A 21,854-nucleotide genomic window follows, 5' to 3' on the forward strand; every position below is an offset into this window, starting at 1 on the left:
AAAAAAAAGGCCAATAAGGTAGAAGGAAGGTCTCCTTACTATAATGAAAAGCCACAGAGCAATTCTAGGCTGGGGAATATTATCTGCTTTGTCCTTTATATTATTATTATTATTGAGTAGCATCTCGATATGTTGTCCCGTCTGGTTTTAAACTCCATGGCTCAAGTGATTCTTTCCTCTTATACTTTTTTTTTTTTTTTTTTTTTTTTTGCCAGTCCTGGGCTTGAGCTCAGGGCCTGAGCACTGTCCTTGGACTTTCTCAAGGCTAGAGCTCTACCACTTGAGCCTCAGCACCACTTCCGGCTTTTTCTAAGTATGTGGCACCAAGGAATCGAACCCCGGTCTTCGTGCATGCAAGGCAGGCACTTTAACCACTAGGCAAAACTCCCGGCCCCTCCTCTTATACTCTTAAGTAGCTAGTACTAAAGGTACACAACACTGCTTGTTCAACGTTTTAATTATTACTTTAGCTTTGTAAAATAGGGCAAAGGAGACCAATAAACAGACTAGGAATCTACTGTATAGTACAAACAAGAGAGCACTAGGTTAGGGTTGTGGCAGTGGTTTGGGGAGAAGTGGGTGGACACAGGATATATTTTGGAGGTAGAATCAATAAAAGATGTGATCAAATTTTAATGGTGAAAAATAGGCAACTTAGACTCTTAATGTTGTCTTGAAACTGGGTAGATGATAATGAGAGGGAAAGGAGCACATATAGAGAAGTAGCAATTAAGTTCTGTGTTCATAGGGTTGAGCTGGACATGGCTATTAGATATCCATGTGGCTACTTGAACAGATTCCAACATGATCATTGCGCAACCCCCACCCCCATTTTGTAGCTGAAGAAAGATCCAGAGAAGGTAAGTGTTATGTTCAATATCATACCAGTTGATTAGTAGTGAGAATCCAAGTCTCTTGTTATCTGGTGCATATATATTTCTACCGTACCTCAAACAGCTTTTATATGATATCTCTACCAAATTTGAGTCTGATGATAACATGTTAAACATTCCTGCCTACAATTATGAAAACTGATTTCACTGATCTCTAAGTGCCAGATAATAATGAAATTGTTTCTCACATGCAATATCTCAGTGCATAAGCATTTCTATGAGATGAGTAATAATATTCCCTCATATAGCAGGAAAAACAGATACAGAGATTAAATGACATCCACAGGATGACAATAAGTGACAAGACTTGGGTTCTTTCCTTCCAGAGCATCAATATGATGCTACCTCCTCCAATCCGGGGAGAAACTGTCCCCGGATTGCTAGTGGCTTTGTGAAGGCAGTGAGTGATATTTGAGACAGGATTGGAAGGAAAGATAAGATTTTAATAGAGATGACATTTTATATAAAAGTGGCAAATGATTATAAAAGAGAAAATTTGGCTAAAACATGAAGTACATGGGGAAGAACAAGGGTGAAAAAGTTGGGAGTCGGAGAACAGAGATCCAAATGCCAGGAAAAAGTAATTATATTTAATGTGTGAGGAGGTTGGGAGCTATTGCAGGTTTTGATGAAAGGAATGACAATTAGAGCTATGCTATAAGATAAGCATGATATACCAATGATGGAGTGAGAGGAAAATAACAGAAGGTTCAAAGAACATACATTTTTTAGATGTCTGTTCACCACTGTGCTGTTTAAACATACCACAGTCTCATTTATCATTCATTGCAATGGCATAAACTAGATGCTTATTTTATAAATTATGCTATAATGATATAATAATACTGATAATACTTATATTGCTAAAGAAGGACAACTGAGATCTCTGGCTCTACAGCCAGAATGTGGGAAAAAAAAACAACACAAGAAATTGAACCAATCTAAATCAAGATCTTCAAAAACATACATGCTGGTGGCTGATTTTTCTTAGGGATTACTGCAGTGAACTCTTGAGTTCAAGGGAAGGTCCAAAGTCTAAAGTTGAAAGAAGCAGAAAAGAGGGGTATGTTAAGAGACAGCAAGACAACAAAAGAATCTTCATGTGCAAAGGATTAAGAGAAGAGGTATGAACAGGTAAGGTTCAAATGTATCCTCAAAGAATGACTCATTACTAAGTAAAAACAGCAAGTAGAAAAGTGTCCAGAAAAAAAATGTTAAAGAGCATTAAATATGGAATATAAATATATCCATAGTATAGTACTATTTTGCATGTTATTAAATTATATGGATCAAATATGCCAACTATTGCTCATTCATGTCTGACAAACAATAGTTACTAATAAAGCACAATGTTGGTATTTAAGTCCACAAAGTAAAACATCTATACCATTCAATACTGCCTGAAAGCATCCATTAGAGATTCTGGGAGTTTCTCCTTTTGTATTCTTATCCCTAAAGTCAATCTGACACCCAGTAGTTAAGATTATCCTTTAAAAGAAAGAATAATCACTTGTCTGTTCAAAATCTTTTGGTAGATTCCCACTCAGAAAACACTGGGGTCATTACAATGATCTAGAGCCTGTGCAGTCCTCTCCATGAGTCCCTGCCCACTATTGTCTATCTTCATCTATTTATCCCCTCAACTACCTCCCTTGCAACTGCAGAGGTCTCTTGACTATCCTTCAGCCCACCAGGTACTGTCCAGTAAATTACTTTCTTAAGTGGATTTTCACACTGCTCAATCCTTTCCATCCTTCCTTGCACAAGTGCAAATGCTCTCTCTGACCTTTCCTTATGAAGAACAGGGCGGTTCCTAGCATCAAGCCTACATCCGTGTTTTCCTGTCCTTGTTTTTATTTTCTTCCACAGACAGAAAATCTCTTCATCTGTCAATTAGTTAATCAATAAATCATTATTTCTTCTTACCTCTTACCCTTTTAAGTTCCATAATAGCAAAATTTCTACTTTGTTTTGGGTTGTATGTCTAGTTTAGGCCTAGTGTCTACTACACCTGCCACTGAGTATTAGGGCTTGTTGGATTACTAACTAATGTAGCTTTATCTAAAAGAGAACAAAATCTGTTATTTGAAAATCCAGCCTAACAGGCTTTTAGAAGTATGATCCCACACACTCTTTACTTGGACAATTCTTTTTTTGGAGGGGGGGGACAATTCTTTTACATTTCTTATATCAGGAAAACTATTCCTTATATTGCTCTTTTCAGCCCACTTAGATAGGTTACTTTAATGAACTATTATGTGAACAAAGAAACCAAAGCCCTGAATTTCCACCTTTTTTCAGCTATATGCCAAAATACACTTGCTAGAATTAAAATGTTCAGTGCTAGGAATTTTAAGCAGTGTTTAATATATCGAGTTACTGCTATCTCTCAAAGGAATCAAAGAGAAATTAGAGAAAATAGAATCCATAAAATGCAATTCAGCCTGTTGCAAATGAATTATGCTAGAGGTAGGAGCCAAGGGACTTTCCTTCAGTCAAGTTACCCTCTGACTCTATGCTATGAATTAAATACCACATGTACTCAGTAGAGATCAATTCTCACTCCTCTACCATAAAACCAGACATCTAGTCAATAAACTTTTTAGGTTTCTTTTTAATTCCTATGAATGATTTTTCATTATAAAACATCCAAGCATAAGATCATACCAGTTTCTATCTCCTACTGAATTACTGTGAAATAAGTACATGTACATTTGTGTGTATTCACTGAAATGGGCAGTAAGTAGCTCAATATTTCACATTAACTGGCATCATTAAATGAAAATATTGCAAAAGAAAACTCTGGAAGTAAAGAAACTTAGGAGTGTTAACTGATGTAAGAAAAAATATTTAGCAATCCCTAATAAAAGAAAATCAAACATATCTTAAAAATACACAACCCAACCCCTGGATATGCAATAGAAATGAGAATTTATATCTATTCAAAGACACAAGAATGGAGGCCAGGAGCTTGGCTTATCTGTGCTAATTACAAAGGTGTACACATCTGTAACATTCAATTAACAACTTGAAATTTATGTACTATGCACCTCAAGTTAAAATTGAAAATGTTGGGGCCAGATGTTTAGCCTAGTGGTAGAGTGCTTGCCTAGCATGCACAAAGACTGGGGTTCGATTCCTCGGTACCACATACATAGAAAAAAGTCGGAAGTGGTGCTTAGGCTCAAGTGGTAGAGCTCTAGCTTTGAGAAAGTCCAAGGACAGTGCTCGGGCCCTGAGCTCAAGCTCAGGACTGGCAAAAAAAAAAAGAAAAGAAGAAAAAAGAAAATGTTGTCAATGCTATAAAAGCAACAGAGAATTGGGAATAGGATAAGATGCACTTCAGTTGCAAGGAAGGTACTTTGTGTAACACCACCAGTCTAACTCAAAACTGATGCTGAGCTACCAAATCCCTGACACAGTAACAGTGGAGGAGCAGAGGAACATGCTGTCTTCTGTCAAGCAGAAAGGGGAAAAAAAGACAATTAGGGAAGCTGTGCTTCTTACTGGGGCCCTAAGCATGGGTTCAGAGTGGGATTCAGTGAGAGTACCCACCGAAGATGTGCAAATACAGACTTCCACTCTGCAATCATCAAGTGCACCACTAGCCTCAGCCCTTTTCTCACAGTGCCTCAAAGCTCACTACCTCAAAGAAGGTATGAAGGAGGAAAGAAGCCCATCTCATCATCCTCCCTCGTCCTCCCCGCCCCCCATTTTTTTTAAAGACAAGGTCTAGATATATAGCTTAAATCAGCTTTGGACTTTCAATACCTCCTGCCTCAGCCTATGCTGGAATTAGACATGACCCACCATACCTCATTGCCTTTTAATTGCACAAATGCAACCTTCGTGCATTCTGTTTGACCAGAGTTGGCTCCATTTGCTTTCTCATGGTTTCTCCAAACACAATTCATTAAACAGAACAAAATTAAGATCTAAAGAACTCAGCAAGGGCTGTTTGTTCAGACTGTATGTGATGAGAGTTGTGTGTAAGGGAATGACTCTGGAAGGAAGTCGGTAGATGATCTCAAAAAGTTATCAGTCATTTGCTGTATACCATCACATGTGTCTCTGTTAAAATATTAAGAATCAGTCCCTTTTCTTTGGCATTGGGCTTTTCCTCTTATGCCACGATTTAAGATTATGATGGATGTCATTCTCTAGCGGTTTGCTTCTTCCTGCCTATATCTGAGATCTTTACGGGAACAATCCTTTAGTTAAGGAAAGAAGACAATGCATAAAGTTCACTCTAAAACATACAAAGGCTGAAAATCTATTTGGGTATATAACTTTTGCCCTTCCAACTGGGTAGGTGTTAGAGTTTGGATCTAAGGGGTTCCCAAGCCCATGGATTACAGGTTTAGCTCCCAGCTTGTGGCATTACAGGGAGGTGATGAATCCTTGGCTCACTGGGGATGTGCCTTTGATGGAGGCTGTGAGACACCAATATCTTCCCAGCTCCCGTTCATTTCCTCCTTCATACTTCTGCTATGATATGCTGCACTGTCTCAGACTCCACTGACCACTGACTAAAACCCCAAAACTATAAGCCTAAACAAACCTTTCTGTTATTACATTACATGACTAACGCATAGTGTTTGGAACACTTCTATAAGATCTCAACCAATTAGCACATAGCAGGACTACATCAGTGAAACCACTCCCAGCACCGTGACCTTGGGTAAGGCTGTCAACCTCTTCGGGCTTCACTGATCTAATTTATAAAATGGGGATACAGACTCTTTTTTGTAAGGTTCAAATAACAGGGTGTTTATGATAGGCTTGCAGACACTAATGGGTCTACACAAACAGGCCTGTGTTTACTAATGCACTAGATTCCATGATCACAGAGTGATCCTACCCTACTTTTTATTTAATATTTATTATCCAGAGGGTTTTCTTTGCATCTTGGATTTCAGTTTGATTCTTTGTCTTCACCTAAGACTATAGTATAATTTTAGGGTCATGCATTTTCTGTGGCCTATACTATAGGACTTGAAAGTTTCATATATAACAATCAGGTAGCTGAAAAGGAAAATGGAGTGGGGGTTGCCATTTCTAAGCTCTCTACTCTCCGAGTCTGTGTGTCTGGGAAGAGATGGATGCCATGGAGCAGAGCAGCCATGGGTCACTGGGAATATAGCTGGATCTGTGGGTACCATCCCTGCAGCCAGACATTTGGTAATTTCCAGTGGCAGCAGCAGCATCTCTGGTAACGCTGAACTTTTCAATTGGGACTAATCCCACAGGCTTATTCTTATTTATTTATTTGAATTGCTGCTGTCATGTCATTGGCCTTCTGGGCATACAATACACTATTCAGGGACACACATATTTGACTGAGGTCCGACAAACAAGTTGAGCATGGTTTTTTTCTCTACTAAAAAGAGTAAAAAGGAAGAAACTGGAAAATGGCTCATATCTCAGTAGTTACTATTCCTTAAGGCATGTCTTAGACGCTATGTAGCAGAAACTTAGAGGTATGTTTTGAGAAAGAAATGTTTCAAAGAAATTTGAAGCTGGTATCTCAAACTTAAATGCACATAAGCAGTATGCTTTGGGGAAATTATTTTGGCTTTAGAGGATGACATTGTCAAGAGTTAGTCTCTGAGATGCTTTGAAACAGTGAGGTTAATTACAAAGAGGACAACTCATAGATTGCTCTTCTCTTTCTCCATGGCTACCCTCTTGTACTCAACATGGCAAGAAAATGCAACAAAAAGAAAAATGTGTGTGTGTGCATGTGCGTGTGTGCACGCATGCACATGCGTGCTCCAGGTCCTCTTCTCCCCTACTAATTTATATACACCAAGCATAACTACCTCCATGACGACCTTCATCTAAATTTTCCACTTACTAGGAAGTGGAATCTGCATTAGGAAGTGTAGATTCTTTACTTCACTCTCATTTTGAAAACTATGTGGCTAAGACAGCAGACATCTTCAGTCCTTAGACTTCAAATACTTCTCACTAAATAATGCAGCTATGTTTAATATAACTATAGAATGATATTTCACATATAACATTGAGACAAGTGATTTTCCTGTCTTTTCTTTTTTTAATCAGAAAGACATGGTTCTGCTTCCTTGTCAGGCATAGTGAAATATGTATGTTCCCAGAAGAACAGTGACCTGACAGCAGTAATTTGAAACAGGGTTTTAAGTGAGTACATATATGCCTGGTATCGTAAGTATTTTGTGAATACTTATTTTAATGTCTACACTATTGCTAGGATTCTTATCTTCACTTTATAGATGAGAGGAATGAGGGGCAGAGGAGTTAACTCAGTTGCCAGTGGCGATGTAAGTACTTAAATGGTAGAGGAATCTGGGCTGAGAGTCTGGCTTAGTCCCCACTTGCTCCTGACTCTCCCAAACATGCCTAGATTCCTCATACCTGCCATTCCAGATTATCTTACCAAAATGTTGGTGAACTTAATGCATTAAAGACAATTATTATTCTTATCAGAATGAAAGCTGAGAGGACCAGATCCTTTTTTATGAATTTACAGATACTAGTAAGGTCACAAATTTAGGTAATTATTAACACACTGTTTCTCCCAAAGCAGTCATGAAAATGAGTACAAAAGAACAAAAACCCAGAACTAATGCAGATAGAACAGGAGTCTATCTGCAAGGGCTTCAAAGTCACTTCATTAACCTTTATCAGCAAAAATATAAGACAGGGAGAGAGGGAAGGAGAGACGTATGGAGAGAAGAAGGGAAAGAGAGAAGGACAGGGAGAGAAGAGAGAGAGAATTACAATTGTTTGAAGGTCAAGTGATTGTAGAAATTTCTACCTGTGTTTAGCGAAAGAGACAGAAAAATGCAATGAATACCACTGTTTCTTGCAGACTTGATCAGCAGACATAAAACATATAGCTTAGATAAAGACCACAGCCAAGTGACAGTGAAGATCTATTTCATCTTTTCATAGATAATTTGCTTTTGGAAAATGTGAACTCTAACAGTCCAATTATTTTAATGATATATCAAAGAACAGAAGTATTTCTAGGGCTAAAAAGCTTCTTGCATATGAAGAATCCAGAGCAATAATGTACTGAGAAAGATGTGGTCAATGTCTAGTTCATGACAAAGATAGCTCTGTAGAACACTACTACACTGTTGGTGGGAGTGTAAACTCATTCAACCACTATGGAAAGCAGTATGGCAGTTCCTCAAAAGACTAAACATAGAGCTCCCCTATGACCCAGCAATTCCACTACTTGGCATTTACCCACTCGTCCAGAAACAAGGACATAGTAAATCCACTAGCACAACGATGTTCATTGCAGCACTATTTATCATAGCGAAGATATGGAACCAACCCAGATGCCCCTCAGTTGATTAGTGGATCAACAAGATGTGGTATTTATACACAATGGAATTCTATGCTGCAGTCAGAAAAAAAATGACATTGTCCCATTTGTAAGGAAATGGAAAGACTTAGAAAAAGTCATATAAGCCAGACTCAAAGGAACACAGGCTCAATGGTTTCTCTCATATGTCATAATCAATAGAAACCTTGGGCTCTCCTAGAAGAGATTTACAATAGAACAAAATCTAGATACATAAGGCCATATAGAATGACTGCTAAATGAAAGGACCTCCACAACATAGAAACAAAAGCCATATAATGAGTGATTGTTGTCCTTAATGTACTATGTTATCTCTCATCTCTTTTGTGGTCCCTTGGCTATCTCATATTGTTACAGTATTTTACCTTGTTATCTGATATATTGTATATATACGTATTTGCTTATTTGAAATCGGATAGGGAAGGGGGAAAACAAGATGAAGGGTGGGGGTAGTGGGAGGGAAATGGGGACCAAGACATGAGAAAGGATATGTATATGAAGTAATGCACCCTCTATCTGGTGAATATAATGTAACCCTTCTATTAATTACAATAAAAATATATGAAAGAAAAAGATAGCCCTGTAATCATCATCTTCTCTTTCTTTAGTCTGGTTTGTTTGTTTGTTTCCCTGGTTCTGGGGCTTGAACTCAGGGCCTGGGGCTGTCTCTGAGCCTTTTTGTACTCAAGGCTAACACTCTACCACTTATGCTACAGTGCCACTTCTGTCTGGCATTTTCTGAGTTGTTATTGGAGATAAGAAAGAGTCTCATGGATTTTTTGCCTGGGCTGTCTTTGAACTGCAATCCTTAGATCTCAGCTTCCGGAGTAGCTAGGATTATAAGCATGAGCCACTGACAACCTGGTGTCTTAGACAGTCTTACTATATAGTTCAGATTGGACTCTGACTCATGATCATCCTGCCTCAGACTCTTGAAAGTTAAGAATCTAGGCAGTAGCCAACACATTCGGCTTATTTTAATTTTTAAAATAAAATTTTAATTTCAGGACATGGGAAAATAGGGATGTATTGTTGGACATGAACAAGTTGTATATTTAGTGATAAAATAGCTATCTATTTAAAACTGAAGTAGTAAAAGTAACTCAGTCTACTAATCTCTACTTTACTATCAACATATATCTGTGTGTGTGGGTGTGTGCGTGCGCGTACACACACCTGTACACACATGTGTGCCAATCCTGAGGTCTGAGCTCAGGGCCTGGGTGCTGTCCTTGAGTTTTTGTTTTATGCTCAAAGCTAGTGCTCTACCACTTGAGTCAAAGCTTAACTGGGAAAGAATGATTGTCTCTTTTTTTGTTGGACATAAGAGTCTCAAGGATTTTGTACTCTGGGCTAGCTTTAAATCATGATCCTCAGATCTCCTCCTGAGTAGATAATAGGCATGAGCCACTAGTACTTAACTTCAACATCTATATCTATATATCTATATCTATATCTATCTGTCTATCTATCTATTTAGAAGGTGCATTACTTCACAAACATTGATACCCCTTCTCATGTTTTTGTCCCCATTTCCCTCCCTCGTCCCTCATCTTGTTTCCCCCTTCCCTTTCCTATTTAAAATAAACAAATAATCATATATACAATAAACCAGATAACAAGGTAAGATACTGTAACAATATGAGAATAACCAAGGGACAACAAAAGAGAAGAGAAATAACATAGTACATTAAGAACAATAACACATTATATGGCTCTTGTTTCCATATTCTGGAGATTCTTTCATTTAGCCTCATCCTATATGCTTGTGTATCTAGGTTTTGAGTTATTGTAACCTCTGCTAGGAGAGTTTAAGGTTTATACTAATTATTACAAATTGAGGGAAACCATTGAGCCTATTCAATATATATTTTTACAATTTAGAAAATGCATGAGATTTTTTTTTCTGTTACCATAAGTTGATCTTTTTTTTTGGGGGGGGGGTCCTTTGTGGGACTTGAACTCTGGGCCTGGGTATTGTCCCTGAGCTCTTCAGCTCAAGGCTACCTTCCTATCCCTTGAGTCACAGCACCACTTCCCGTTTTCTGTGGGTTAATTGGAGATAAGAGTCTCATGGATTTTAGTGCCCAGGCTGACTTTGAACCACGATCCTCACTCAGATCTCAGCCTTCTGAGTAGATAGTGTTGTAGGCATGAGCCACTGCTCCAGGCTAAGTTGACGTTTTATTTTTTACCAGTTCCTGAGACTTGAACTCAGGGCCTAAGCACTGTCCTTAGTCTTTCTCAAAGTTAGAACTCTACCACTTAAAACATATGGGAGGTCTGTCTTCTGCTCTGTGCTTAGAAAAGGTAAATAGTAATGTCATCATTTATCAGGTTTATGAGGGATGATTCTAGTTTATAAGATTGCCTCAAAGCTCTCTTCAACAAACTGTAAAGTTTGACTTACTAATACTCATACCCTTGAATGTTGGAAGAATTCACTGAGGCCCTCTGGAGCTTACACTTTGAATTCAGAAGATAGCCTTTTGCTCAGTTATTATTTCTTCCATGATTACTGACATAGGCATTCTCTCCTATAGGTTACTTTGATAAAATAAATTTTCCTGGAAATGCTACCTGTGCTATCTATCTATAATGTTTCATATATTAGCTCACTATATTTGTGACATTTCTCCTTTTTTGATACCTAATATGCTTCGTTTTACTTTTTGTTAATAAAAGAACTATTTGTTAATTCTACAAAATTTAAATATACAGACATGTAAAAGGAAATGGTAAAAATAAAATCTCACCTCCTAGAAATAATTATTTTTCATATTGTCATGTAAACTTTTGGGGATATTTATCTATTCATATGCCTGTCTATAAATGTTACAGTAAGAATATGAAATGTCTCCACAAGCTCATGTGTTGAAGGCAAGGACTCAACTAGTGGTGGAATTTTGTGATGGACCTAGTTAGAGGAAACAGATCCCAGGAGCCATGTTTTTGCCCCTATCTCTACTTCCTGTCTGTCTCTACTTCCTGGCTGCCATGAGGTGCACATCTTTGCTACCAAAATGTTCTGCTTCAGCACAGGCCCACAGCAGTGGAGCAAGCTGACCACACACTGAAATCCCTGAGACCACAAGTCCAAATAAATCTTTCCTCCTTTGAAGTTCTTTTTTTTTTCTTTTTTCTTTTTCTTTTCTTTTTTTTTTGGTGCCAGTCCTGGGGCTTGAACTCAGGGCCTGAGCACTGTCCTTGGTCTTTCTCAAGTCTAGAGCTCTACCACTTGAGCCACAGCACTAGTTCTGGATTCTTTTTCTATGTATGTGGTACCGAGGAATTGAACCCAGGTCTTCATGCATGCTAGGCACTCTACCACTAGGCCAAACTCCTGGCCTAGTTATTGTTATTTTCTAACAATGCAGCCTACATATGTACAATGCTTATCAACTTTCCCTTTCCATATTATCTGTTTTGAATACCTTTTTCATCTCAGTACATGGAAATGAATGATAGCTTCAGTGTGAATAGGGATGTTCAGTATGTTTATGCTATGCATTTCATAACAACAGGGGGAAAAGTAGATAATTATTTTTTTTTTTCTGTTGAGGGGCTTGGACTCGGCCTAGGTGTTGTCCCTGAGCTCTTCAGCTTAAGGCTACTGCCCTACCCTTTAGCCACAGTGCCACTTCCTGTTTTCTAGTAGTTAATTGGAGATAAGAGTCTGTAGCTCCCGGGCTGGCTTTGAACCGTAATCCTCAGATCTCAACCTCCTGAGTAGCTAGGATTACAGGCATGAACCACCATGCCTGGCCAGATAGGTTAATTTTTAAACCATTTCAAAAATGGTACTCTGAATATTTTTTTTAATATCTCAGTATGTTCTTCTAATTATAGGGCAGATTATTAAGTGTGAAGTCTTTGACAGATATATGCAAATGAACTTTTTGTTTGTGTGCTATATCAGTCAGATGTTTCATTGTTTTGACAAAATTCTAGAACAGAACAACTTTTAAAAGATTTTGGCTCATGGATTTAGCAATTTTAGTTCATAGTGGGGTAGATGTAAAGAAACTCATATCACGGTGGCCAGGAAGCAGAGAGGAAAGAAACTATAAGCTTTTCCCTTTTTCCACTTTTATTCTATCAGGGCCCTCATTCTGTGGGTTGGCTATCCACATTCAAGACACGTATCCTCTCCTTAGTTAAAAATCTCTGAAAACAGTCTTATACATACACTCAGAAATGTTCTTTTTATTAATCTCCTATTGCTTCTCAATCTAATCAAGATGACTATCAAGACTAACCCTTACATATGTCTATATAAATATGTACTTAATATGCCTGGATTCCTTATGTAAAAAGCATTAAAAATTAAGATTGTTCATTTCCCAGTGATACTCCTTTTATTATTAGTTGCTCACAAATTTAAGTATATACTATTTTTATCCATAAATGAGGTCACGGTATACACATTTGTCACATTTTTCTGCATAATATCATTCCATATATCTATATACCATTAGAGGAAAAAACCCATAGTCTGATTATCTATTGATGGCAATTTAAGGTAGTCTCAGTATTTTTTTCTTTTTGTCAATCATGGGCCTTGAAATCAGGGCCTGGGTACTGTTTCTAAGCTTTTCTGCTCAGGGTTAGTGCTCTATCATTTTGAGCCACACCACAACTTCCAGCTTCTTTTGGTAGTTAATTGGAGGTAAGAATCTCAGCTTTCCTTTCTCAGGCTGGCTTTGAACTGGAATCTTCAAATCTCAGCCTCCTAGGTAACTATGAATACAGACATAAGCTACCAGCACCTGACAATTGCTTTGTTCAATTATTACTAATCAATTAGAATTTTTAGTCCTTCCCAATGTTAGTGAATCATTTTATATGATATTAATATGTTATTTGTATACAGAACAGAATAAATTATATTCCTTAAAATCTCAAGTCCTATTTTAGTGGAGAATTTAAAAAAAAAACATGGTTTGTACTCTTTAAATAGCTCTGGTTTCCGCCTTAGAGTTTTGCTTTCAATTTATTCTAACTCAAACAAGGGAAAACAACCATTTCTCCATGGGGTGCTAATAAAAATATGTATCAGGCATTATGATATAAAGCTTTGCTCAAGCACGGAGTATAAATTAAGTGTCAGTATTTTATCAAATATGTCATTATAACAGATTCTCGTCTCCAACTGCTCCATGGAACAGAACATCACAATGGTGCTAGGGACAAGCTATGTTTCATCACAGTGCCAACAGCTGTAATAGCACAAGTATTAAAAAAAGAGGAGTGCAGTTTTTTTTTTTTCTCAGAGTTTTCAGTTCATCACAAACAATTGTGACTGATTTCCTTTGGAGCAAACCAGGGAAAATGCTCACTTTAAAACACACACACACTCACATATTTAAGAACAAATGATCTGCATTTGGATCCAAAATAATGAGCATTGATTGTGACTTCCATCTAAGCATGCTTGTTAGCAAGCTTAAAAACAAATATTCACAATGCACATTCCAAATGGCAGCAAAGTAACATAGGCCTTCTCCAGCTATCAAAACTCTAACTTTACTCAAAAATGCACACATCAAATGTTTAAAGTGTTTCAGTATTAAAAAAAATAACCATCATCAGAAGAAATAAAAGTAGTTACAAATTCAAGCATAATTTTTTTTCTTCAGGCTATATTGCTATTGATGGCTCAGAGAGACACAACTAAGAGATCATAGAATGATCAAAGATGTGGAGCAAAAAATATTTCTTTTTTTTTTATAAACTTGTCTATTTTTTAATTTTATTTTAAATATTTATTTATTTATTGTCAGTCAGAGGTCTGAACTCAGGGTCTGAGCAATGTCCTTGAACTTTCTCAAGGCTAGAGCTCTACCACTTAAGCCACAGCACCATTTCCGGCTTTTTCTATGTATGTGGTACAGATGAATCGAACCCTGGTCTTCATGCATGCTAGGCAGGCACTCTACCATTAGGCCAAACTCCCGGCTCCAGAAAATATTTCTTTTATCAACTATGATGAGCCTCTTCCACTTTTCTTTTGTGTTCCTGTTGCCATGTGTACTCATTCACACCTAACATGAGAATTGACTCACTGTCATTCTGTTCCTTACTGGCTGCAGACACTGCTATGGGAATGATAAGTGTCACTGTACAAGGATTTACAATTTTGACTCCAGAGGTCCCATTCATATTGTAAATGATGGGACAGTTCCCTTACTGCCTTCCAAAAGACATGGCACCTCAGATGCACTGACCAGTGTTTACACACAAAGTTTCAGACAGGGATCAAAAGGAATGTGAAATAGAGCTTCAGCACTGAGTCCTCCTATCCATCTGTTACCTTCCAGACTACCTCATAACAGAGAGAGCCTAAACGATTTGTTAACATACAGGTCATACAAAGTTTTGTTGCCTATGTAAGTACTTACAGAGAGTCTCTTTAACATCTTCCTGTGCAGTTTGAAGATTTCCCTTTATACCTTTGATAATGGCATAATTAATCTGCAAATGGATGTGGCATTTCCACCAGAGACGTAAATAATTACAGTGAGAACTAGATATAAAAATCTACTTAAAAAGTGGACTGAAATGCAAATGAATGCAGTCCAATTTTTTTCTATTTTAATGAGCATGTTCACAAGGACGTGATGATTCTATATTCAGAAAAACAACATTCCACAACTTTCAGCCACCTGCTCAGCAGGGAGAAAAAATTGTACACTGAACTTTGGGAAACATTTGAGATATTTTTTATTAGAAGTTAAAAAAAATGAGCTGAAGCAATTCATTTCTGTTTCTTTTTGTGGATAGGACCATGGGGCTGGATAAAAGCATCTTCTACGTGTCATCATCTCTAAGAAATATCTAGAGAGTAAGTCAATGTTCTTTAAAAAAGAATTCATAGCTGGGCACTGGTACCTACTGTCTGATATCCTAGTTATTCAGGAGGCTGAGGTCTGAGGATCAAAGTTCAAAGCCATCCAGAAAGAGAAGTAGAGCTGTGGCTCAAGTGGTAGAGCACTAGCTTTGAGAACAAAAAATCCCAGGAATGGTGCCTCACCCCAGGACATTCACATTCATATTCTCTCTCCCTTTCTCTCCCTCTCCCTCCCCCCCTCCCCCCTCTCTCTCTCCCTCTCTCTCTCTCTCTCTCTCTCTTCCCTTCCTTCCTTCTTTCCCCCTCACCCTCACTCTCTGTCTCCCCCACACACATCAAAAATAATTATTCTAAAACTGATTTCTTTAGCTGATTCTTTCTCCATATTAACTGAGAGTGGTAAAAGGGAACAGAGAGACAATAAAAATGACTAGTTCTGAAATGAGTCAAGCCTTTGAAAACTCAGTGGCATGGCAATAAGACAGAACAACAGTCCCCCAAAGATGCCCAGATCCTTATCACTGGAACCTGTGGTGCTATATTACAAAGGAATGAGAGAATTAAGGTTGTGGGTCATAGTAATATTGCTATTCAATACATCTTGAAATAATTATCATATATTATCCAGTAAGCCCACTGTAATTATATAGATCCTTTAAATGGATGAAGGAGATAAGAGAGTCCATGTCTAAGTGATGCAGGCTGGTAAGATTCACCTTCTTACTGCTGGCTTTGAAGATGGAAAGAAGCCAGAAGCCAAGGAGTATAGCTGACTCTAGAATATATAAAAGGCAAGAAGACAAATTTTCCCCAAGAGCCTTCAAAAAGGAAGGCAACCTTATGGCTATCTTAATTTTACCCTACCAGGACCAGTTTGGGACTTCTGTCCTCCAAAACTAGAAGGCAAATTTTGGTGTGCCTGGACACTGTTTAAGCTTTTTTGCTCAAGGCTAGTGTTCTACACTTTGAGCCACAGCTCCACTTCTGTGTTTCTGTTTTTGTTTTGTTTTGTTTTCTGGTTAATTGGAGATAAGAGTCTCACAGACTTCCCACCAGGGCTGGTTTCAAACTGATGGAATCCTCAGATCCCAACCTCTGACTTGCTAGGATTATAGGCATGAGCTACGACAGCTAGCTGAGGCAATCAATTTTTATTGTTTTAAGCCATTGCAAAGCAGGAGTAACAAATACAGGCATACTTTTCACCTGAGAGGAGAAACATTTCTGTAAGTTTCAAAACATGTGAACATTCCCTGAAGGAAAAGTCAAGATGTCTTTAAACTCCTGCCTGTAGAGCCTGGCTAGGATCAGCCTAGAAGTTAGGCACTAAGCTAATATAGTATTAGGGCAAAGCTTTAGGCAAAAGAAACATGGCTTTTTGTACTCAGTTGACAGTCTACAGGTAAGCATAAGGGGGTCTCTTCCCTATTGTTAAAACTGCAGTTAACAAGGAGATTCCAATAGAGTGAACTGAGCTCTGCAGTTGTCAGGATGGTCTGTAGATATTAACAGATAGATAGGTCAACAACTCTGAGTTGTGAGTATGAATTTTCCTTCCTACAAAGCCCAGCTACTAAGAAAAAATGCCACAACATGCTAAGATTACTTAGATGCCACTTTGTGCTGTTCACCTTTTGGCTTTTATTGGGCTAGTCCTTTTCTATGTAGTTTGAATTTTTTCATATATTTTTTATTGTAATTAATAGAAGGGTTACATTATATTCACCAGATAGAAGGTGCATTAATTCACATACATTGATACCCTTTCTCATGTCTTGGTCCCCATTTCCCTCCCCCCCACCCTCACCCCTCATCTTGTTTCCCCCCTTCCCTATCCAATTTCAGATAACCAAATGCAAATATATCCAATATATCAGATAACAAAGTGAGATACTGTAACAATATGAGATAACAAAGGGACAGCAAAAGAGATGAGAGATAGCATAGTACATTAAGGACATCACTCATTATATGGCTGTAGTTTGTATTTTTTGTTGTTGTTTGCTTGGTTTTTACACTGAGAATATCTGCTCATCTGCTGCCAGCTGGGAATGTATGGTTAGAATCTTTTTTTGAGGAAAAGAATACCCCAGCAATAGCCTTTCTCATCCTGATTAACCAGAAGCAGTTGCCATATTTTGTGTTGCTTATGAATTTTTAGTATTGTATTTTACCTACTGTATTTCATTAGGCTTTCTTGTAATTTCTCTAGAGGTTATAATACTTATACTTCATTTTTACCTGCTACCATTGCAATCTGGAATGAACTTAACAGAAATGCCACACCTGCCCCCCCCATTCCAGCTACCACTCATATTTACACAAAAGCCTCATCAGAAAGTATTTTATTATTTTCTATTACATATAATTGGAAAAAAAGAACCTGGAGATTTTAGTAGTCAGCAGTTAGCCACAGGTTCTACTTTTCCACCTTCACTTCTGGGGTTCTAAGATTCCCTCTGGCATTATCTCCAGCAAGTTTCTTAGGTCAAGTCTAATGTAATGAGTTTTCTTATTTTCATCATATGGGAAAATCAGAATTCTCGAGGAATATTTCTTTTGGATTGACAATTGCTTTGCCTTCTCTTTAAAAATGCTGTGCCATTACTTCTGGTCTCCATGATGAAAAATCTATCCCCAGCTAGCAAGCCATTGTGCCTCCAAAAACCTTTATTTATTTATTTTTACATTCCCCTGGTTTCAAAAATTTACTTTTGTCTTTAGGTTTAACAATGTGATAATGTCATATTTAGGTGCAGATTTCTCCAGATATCTTCTGTTGGGGCTTTAGGAGATTGAATGATAGTATAATGATTTTGGGTTATTGAAACATTAAAGTAACATAAAATATTAAATAACATTTAATAGCAATTATTCATTAATATTCAATTAAATAATTATTTCTTACTGAATATTCATGTATAAGTAGTAGAATTATATTATATTATTATACATAATATAATAATACTACCCCATCATTTTATCTGCATTGATTTTGTATTATTACTTACTCAAGTATTGTTTCAGTGTTGTTACTCCCCTTTTCTCCTTCTGGAATTCTGATGCCAGGGTCACAAGACATCTTGCTATAATTCTACTGGCTTTGTTCATCCCCCCCAAATCCTTTTCTCTTTATTGTTTAGACTACAATTTGTGTCGACCTTGCCTTCACAGTCATTGATGTCTTTAGTCAATCCTCCTCTGTGATTTGGGCTATTTAGTGAGTTTAAAATTGTGCATTATTAAATGTTTTCATTCAGACACTTTAATTTTGTTTCTGTCTCCTCTACTCATTTGCTGAGGATTTCTATTTTCCATCTGTTTCAAAAGTATTTCCTTTTACTTACTCAACATGGTTAGAATACCTATTTTAAAGACTGTCAACAGTCTCAACATCTGTGTCATCTCAATGTTGCTTCTCTTGATTACCTTTCCCCATGCATACTAGGAATCTTTCTGGTTCTTTGCATGTTGAGTAATTCTGAATGGTATGCCAGACATTTGGAATACAACATTTTGAATCTTTGAATCGACTTTTAGCATTGTTGAAAATGCTACTATTTTTGTTTCACAGGCACTTGTTCTTGTTAGATTCCAGCAATTTCTGAACCTTTTTCTGTGGATTGTTGCAATGTCAGTTCAGTCTTAGGGGCTTCTACTTCAGGCTCCAATGATGCAACCACCTCTTCTGCTAGCTCTGTGGCAATTCAAATGGTGAATTTTTCCCTTGATCTCCCTGCCTTTATTTGCTTTCGCAGTCCTTGAAGAGCTGCTCCATGCACTCCAATCAGGTTTTATAGCTGTATTCAAGAGAAGAGTTAGGGTGAAGTATGTGTATCTCATCTTATCTAAAACTGGAATGCCTTAACTATATTTGAAGTCTATAAAGTTTATAATTGGATGGTAAACTCACATACCTAGTTGCTCCAAACATACTTAAGTGCTTTCCAGTAACTAAGCTGAACATCCATCTTTAAATTTCAACTAAATACTAATAAAAGAAACTCATTCAGTCACTCTTTCTGACCTTAGTATTCACACATAGCCATAGGTTACCCAAATGGACAGAGCAATGCTAGAAAGTCATCTTGAAGAATTCACAAAGGAGGGGAGGGATATAAACATGGTTCTAGAATAGCTGCCCTCCAACTACTCATTCTTTCAGAAAGGAGGATCAAATTCACACATTCAAAGCTTATCTTAATAAAGGAACCCCAAGCTATTCTTAATCAGAACTTGATTTAGCAAAGCTATGTCTTTCAAGTTTCTTGTCTTTGAATTTTGCTACATTGGCAAGTAGTAACTTTCAACTGTAGAATTTACAAGCTCTACATACAGATCAAGCATTTCTTATGAAAACACAGTATATAAATTGATATGTGCTACAAGACATTGGATTGGGAAGATTTTGCCACAGTAAAAAAATTATTAAAAAATTAAGGGATATCAGTGTGTGAGAAGTAAGGCACCTATTACCTGGCAAATGTAACTGTAACTCCTCTAACACATTATCCCAATAATAAAATATTAAAAAACTTAAGAATTTTAAAAAGGGAAAAATTATTTTAAAATCTCATTAGTTATTATATGTTAAAAATTCCATTAATATTAGCTTTTAAATATGGAAAAAATGAAATTTAAAATTAAATATGTGATTGCTATATTTTATTAGATAATATTGTTCTTTTTTTTTTTTTGCCAGTCCTGGGCTTGAGCTCAGAGCCTGAGCACTGTCCTTGGAATTTCTCAAGGCTAGCACTCTACCACTTGAGCCTTAGCACCACTTCCGGCTTTTTGCTATGTATGTGGGGTACTGAGGAATCGAACCCGGGTCTTCGTGCATGCTAGGCAAGCACTCTACCACTAGGCCAAACTCCCGGCCCCTAGATAATATTGTTCTAAAAGACTAAGCTGGGGCCGGGAGTTTGGCCTAGTGGTAGAGTGCTTGCCTAGCATGCACGAAGACCCGGGTTCAATTCCTTGGTACCACATACATAGAAAAAAGTCAGAAGTGGTGCTGAGGCTCAAATGGTAGAGTTCTAGCCTTGAGAAAAATCCAAGGACAGTCCTCAGGCCCTGAGCTCAAGCCCGGGACTGGCAAAAAAAAAAAAAAAAAGATGATCATATAAAATTAAAAAAAAAAAAACTAAGCTGAAATGTATACTTGATTTTTTTTTTTTTTGCCAGTTCTTGTCTTGGACTCAGGGCTTTGAGCACTGTCCTTGGACTTTCTCAAGGCTAGCATTCTACCACTTGAGCCTCAGCACCACTTCTGGCTTTTTGCTATATATATATATATGGTACTGAGGAATCGAACCCAGGTCTTCGTGCATGCTAGGCAAGCACTCTACCACTAGGCCAAACTCCCGGCCCCTTGAATTTTTTATTATTAAAAGATTTTATTAATTTTTACATCATATTTCAAATATCAAGTTTAACAAACAAGTGAAATCTCAAGAATGGAATCTCTCTATGTAATCACTGGCACATAAATTTAAGAACAAAATTAAAATTAAGCTGAGAGTTTATATGTCATAGACACATAGCGATCTATATATCAATGTCTATAGGCAATATATCCCATCATAGACTTATATGTCTATATAGTTATATTTATATCTTCAAGTTCATGTCAATGACCTTGAGTACCCAAGTATTGAGTCACCATTTATATCTGTATTTTAACCTGAAATTCTAGAAAACGAAAGCAAGAGTAAAATTATAAGATATTTGTTTGGTGTGAAGAAGAAATTATGGGCAGAACAGGTGGATGGATTATGATCAAGTTCAAAAAGAAGGGCTGTAAGTTTTTTTGGTTTATTTTGAGTTAGTTCTAGTGCAGGGATGATTTGGGCAAAAAGGTATTAAAATTACTCTTGTCAGTATTTTCCTAGTTTATCATATGACTTTTAATTCACAGATGACCTTGTAAAAGCAACAATGTAAACAGAATGAGTACACAGACTTCAGGGCAGTCACTATACATTTTCAGATGTCTATTTTTTCCTCATCAACAAATGTATCAAGCTGAATACAAGAAATTAGAATACAAGAAATTAAAAAAAAACCTCTTCATATTGCATTTCTAATTCTAGCTGTCCCTTTCTTTGGCTGTGCTAATGGCATGCATTAACAGTTAGTTTCTGGAACTAATATTTCACAATGGAAGAAGACATGCTGGTCTGTTAGGAATCTTCAAAGGCATTTTTGTCAACTATTACATTGCCAAAGGCCTTTTTAAAAAAAAATCCCTGGAATTTAGTCTTTGGAGGAAGACAATGTATCCACACAATGTATCCATGCGATTCTTTGGGCACAAGAGAAGTGATTCCACACTGCTAATATCTCTAGAATCAGTGTCACATGACCAATCAAAGCTGTCAAAGCAATGTCTACAGTACAGCTTAGGGAGTGAGGTTCGTGTTTAGAAGCCACCCAGTGGTTCACAGAATAGGAGTATTTTTGTTGTTGTTCAGGTGACCTTAAGCCTCCCCTGGGTCAAGCAGGAGATCTCAATTTTGCTTTTCAAGACTCAGGACCAGTGGATCCTATGGAGGTCACCTTGGGACTCATACGCAGGGCTCCAGCAACCTTGAAGCCTGCATATATCACCTTCACTGCAGGCTCCCATACCCTGAGCCTAGTTGCCTCATTTAATGCTCCATGTTTGGGAAAAACATGGGTGATTCTCAGCATACATATCTGAACATGCTGTGTGATAACAGCTACACAAATGTAGAAAGGACATCCATCC

At 37.4% G+C, this 21,854-nt stretch overlaps 1 protein-coding gene across 4 annotated transcripts in view; it reads right to left on the minus strand.

Annotated features, from left to right (window-relative positions):
- Positions 1-21,854, minus strand: part of Pip5k1b (phosphatidylinositol-4-phosphate 5-kinase type 1 beta) — a 226,747-nt gene that overhangs the window by 158,552 nt on the left and 46,341 nt on the right. The window contains exon 2 of one of the 4 annotated variants that reach the window (XM_090329681.1): positions 1,861-1,928. The exons of the other annotated variants lie outside the window; for them this stretch is intronic. The gene's annotated coding sequence lies outside the window, so the exon portion shown is untranslated. The remainder of the gene's footprint in view (positions 1-1,860; positions 1,929-21,854) is intronic. 4 annotated transcript variants of the gene reach the window in all.

This window comes from Megascapheus bottae, chromosome 3, assembly GCF_031878675.1.
Source record: "Megascapheus bottae isolate mThoBot1 chromosome 3, mThoBot2.hap1, whole genome shotgun sequence".
In the NCBI taxonomy this organism is placed as follows: Eukaryota; Metazoa; Chordata; class Mammalia; order Rodentia; family Geomyidae; genus Megascapheus; species Megascapheus bottae.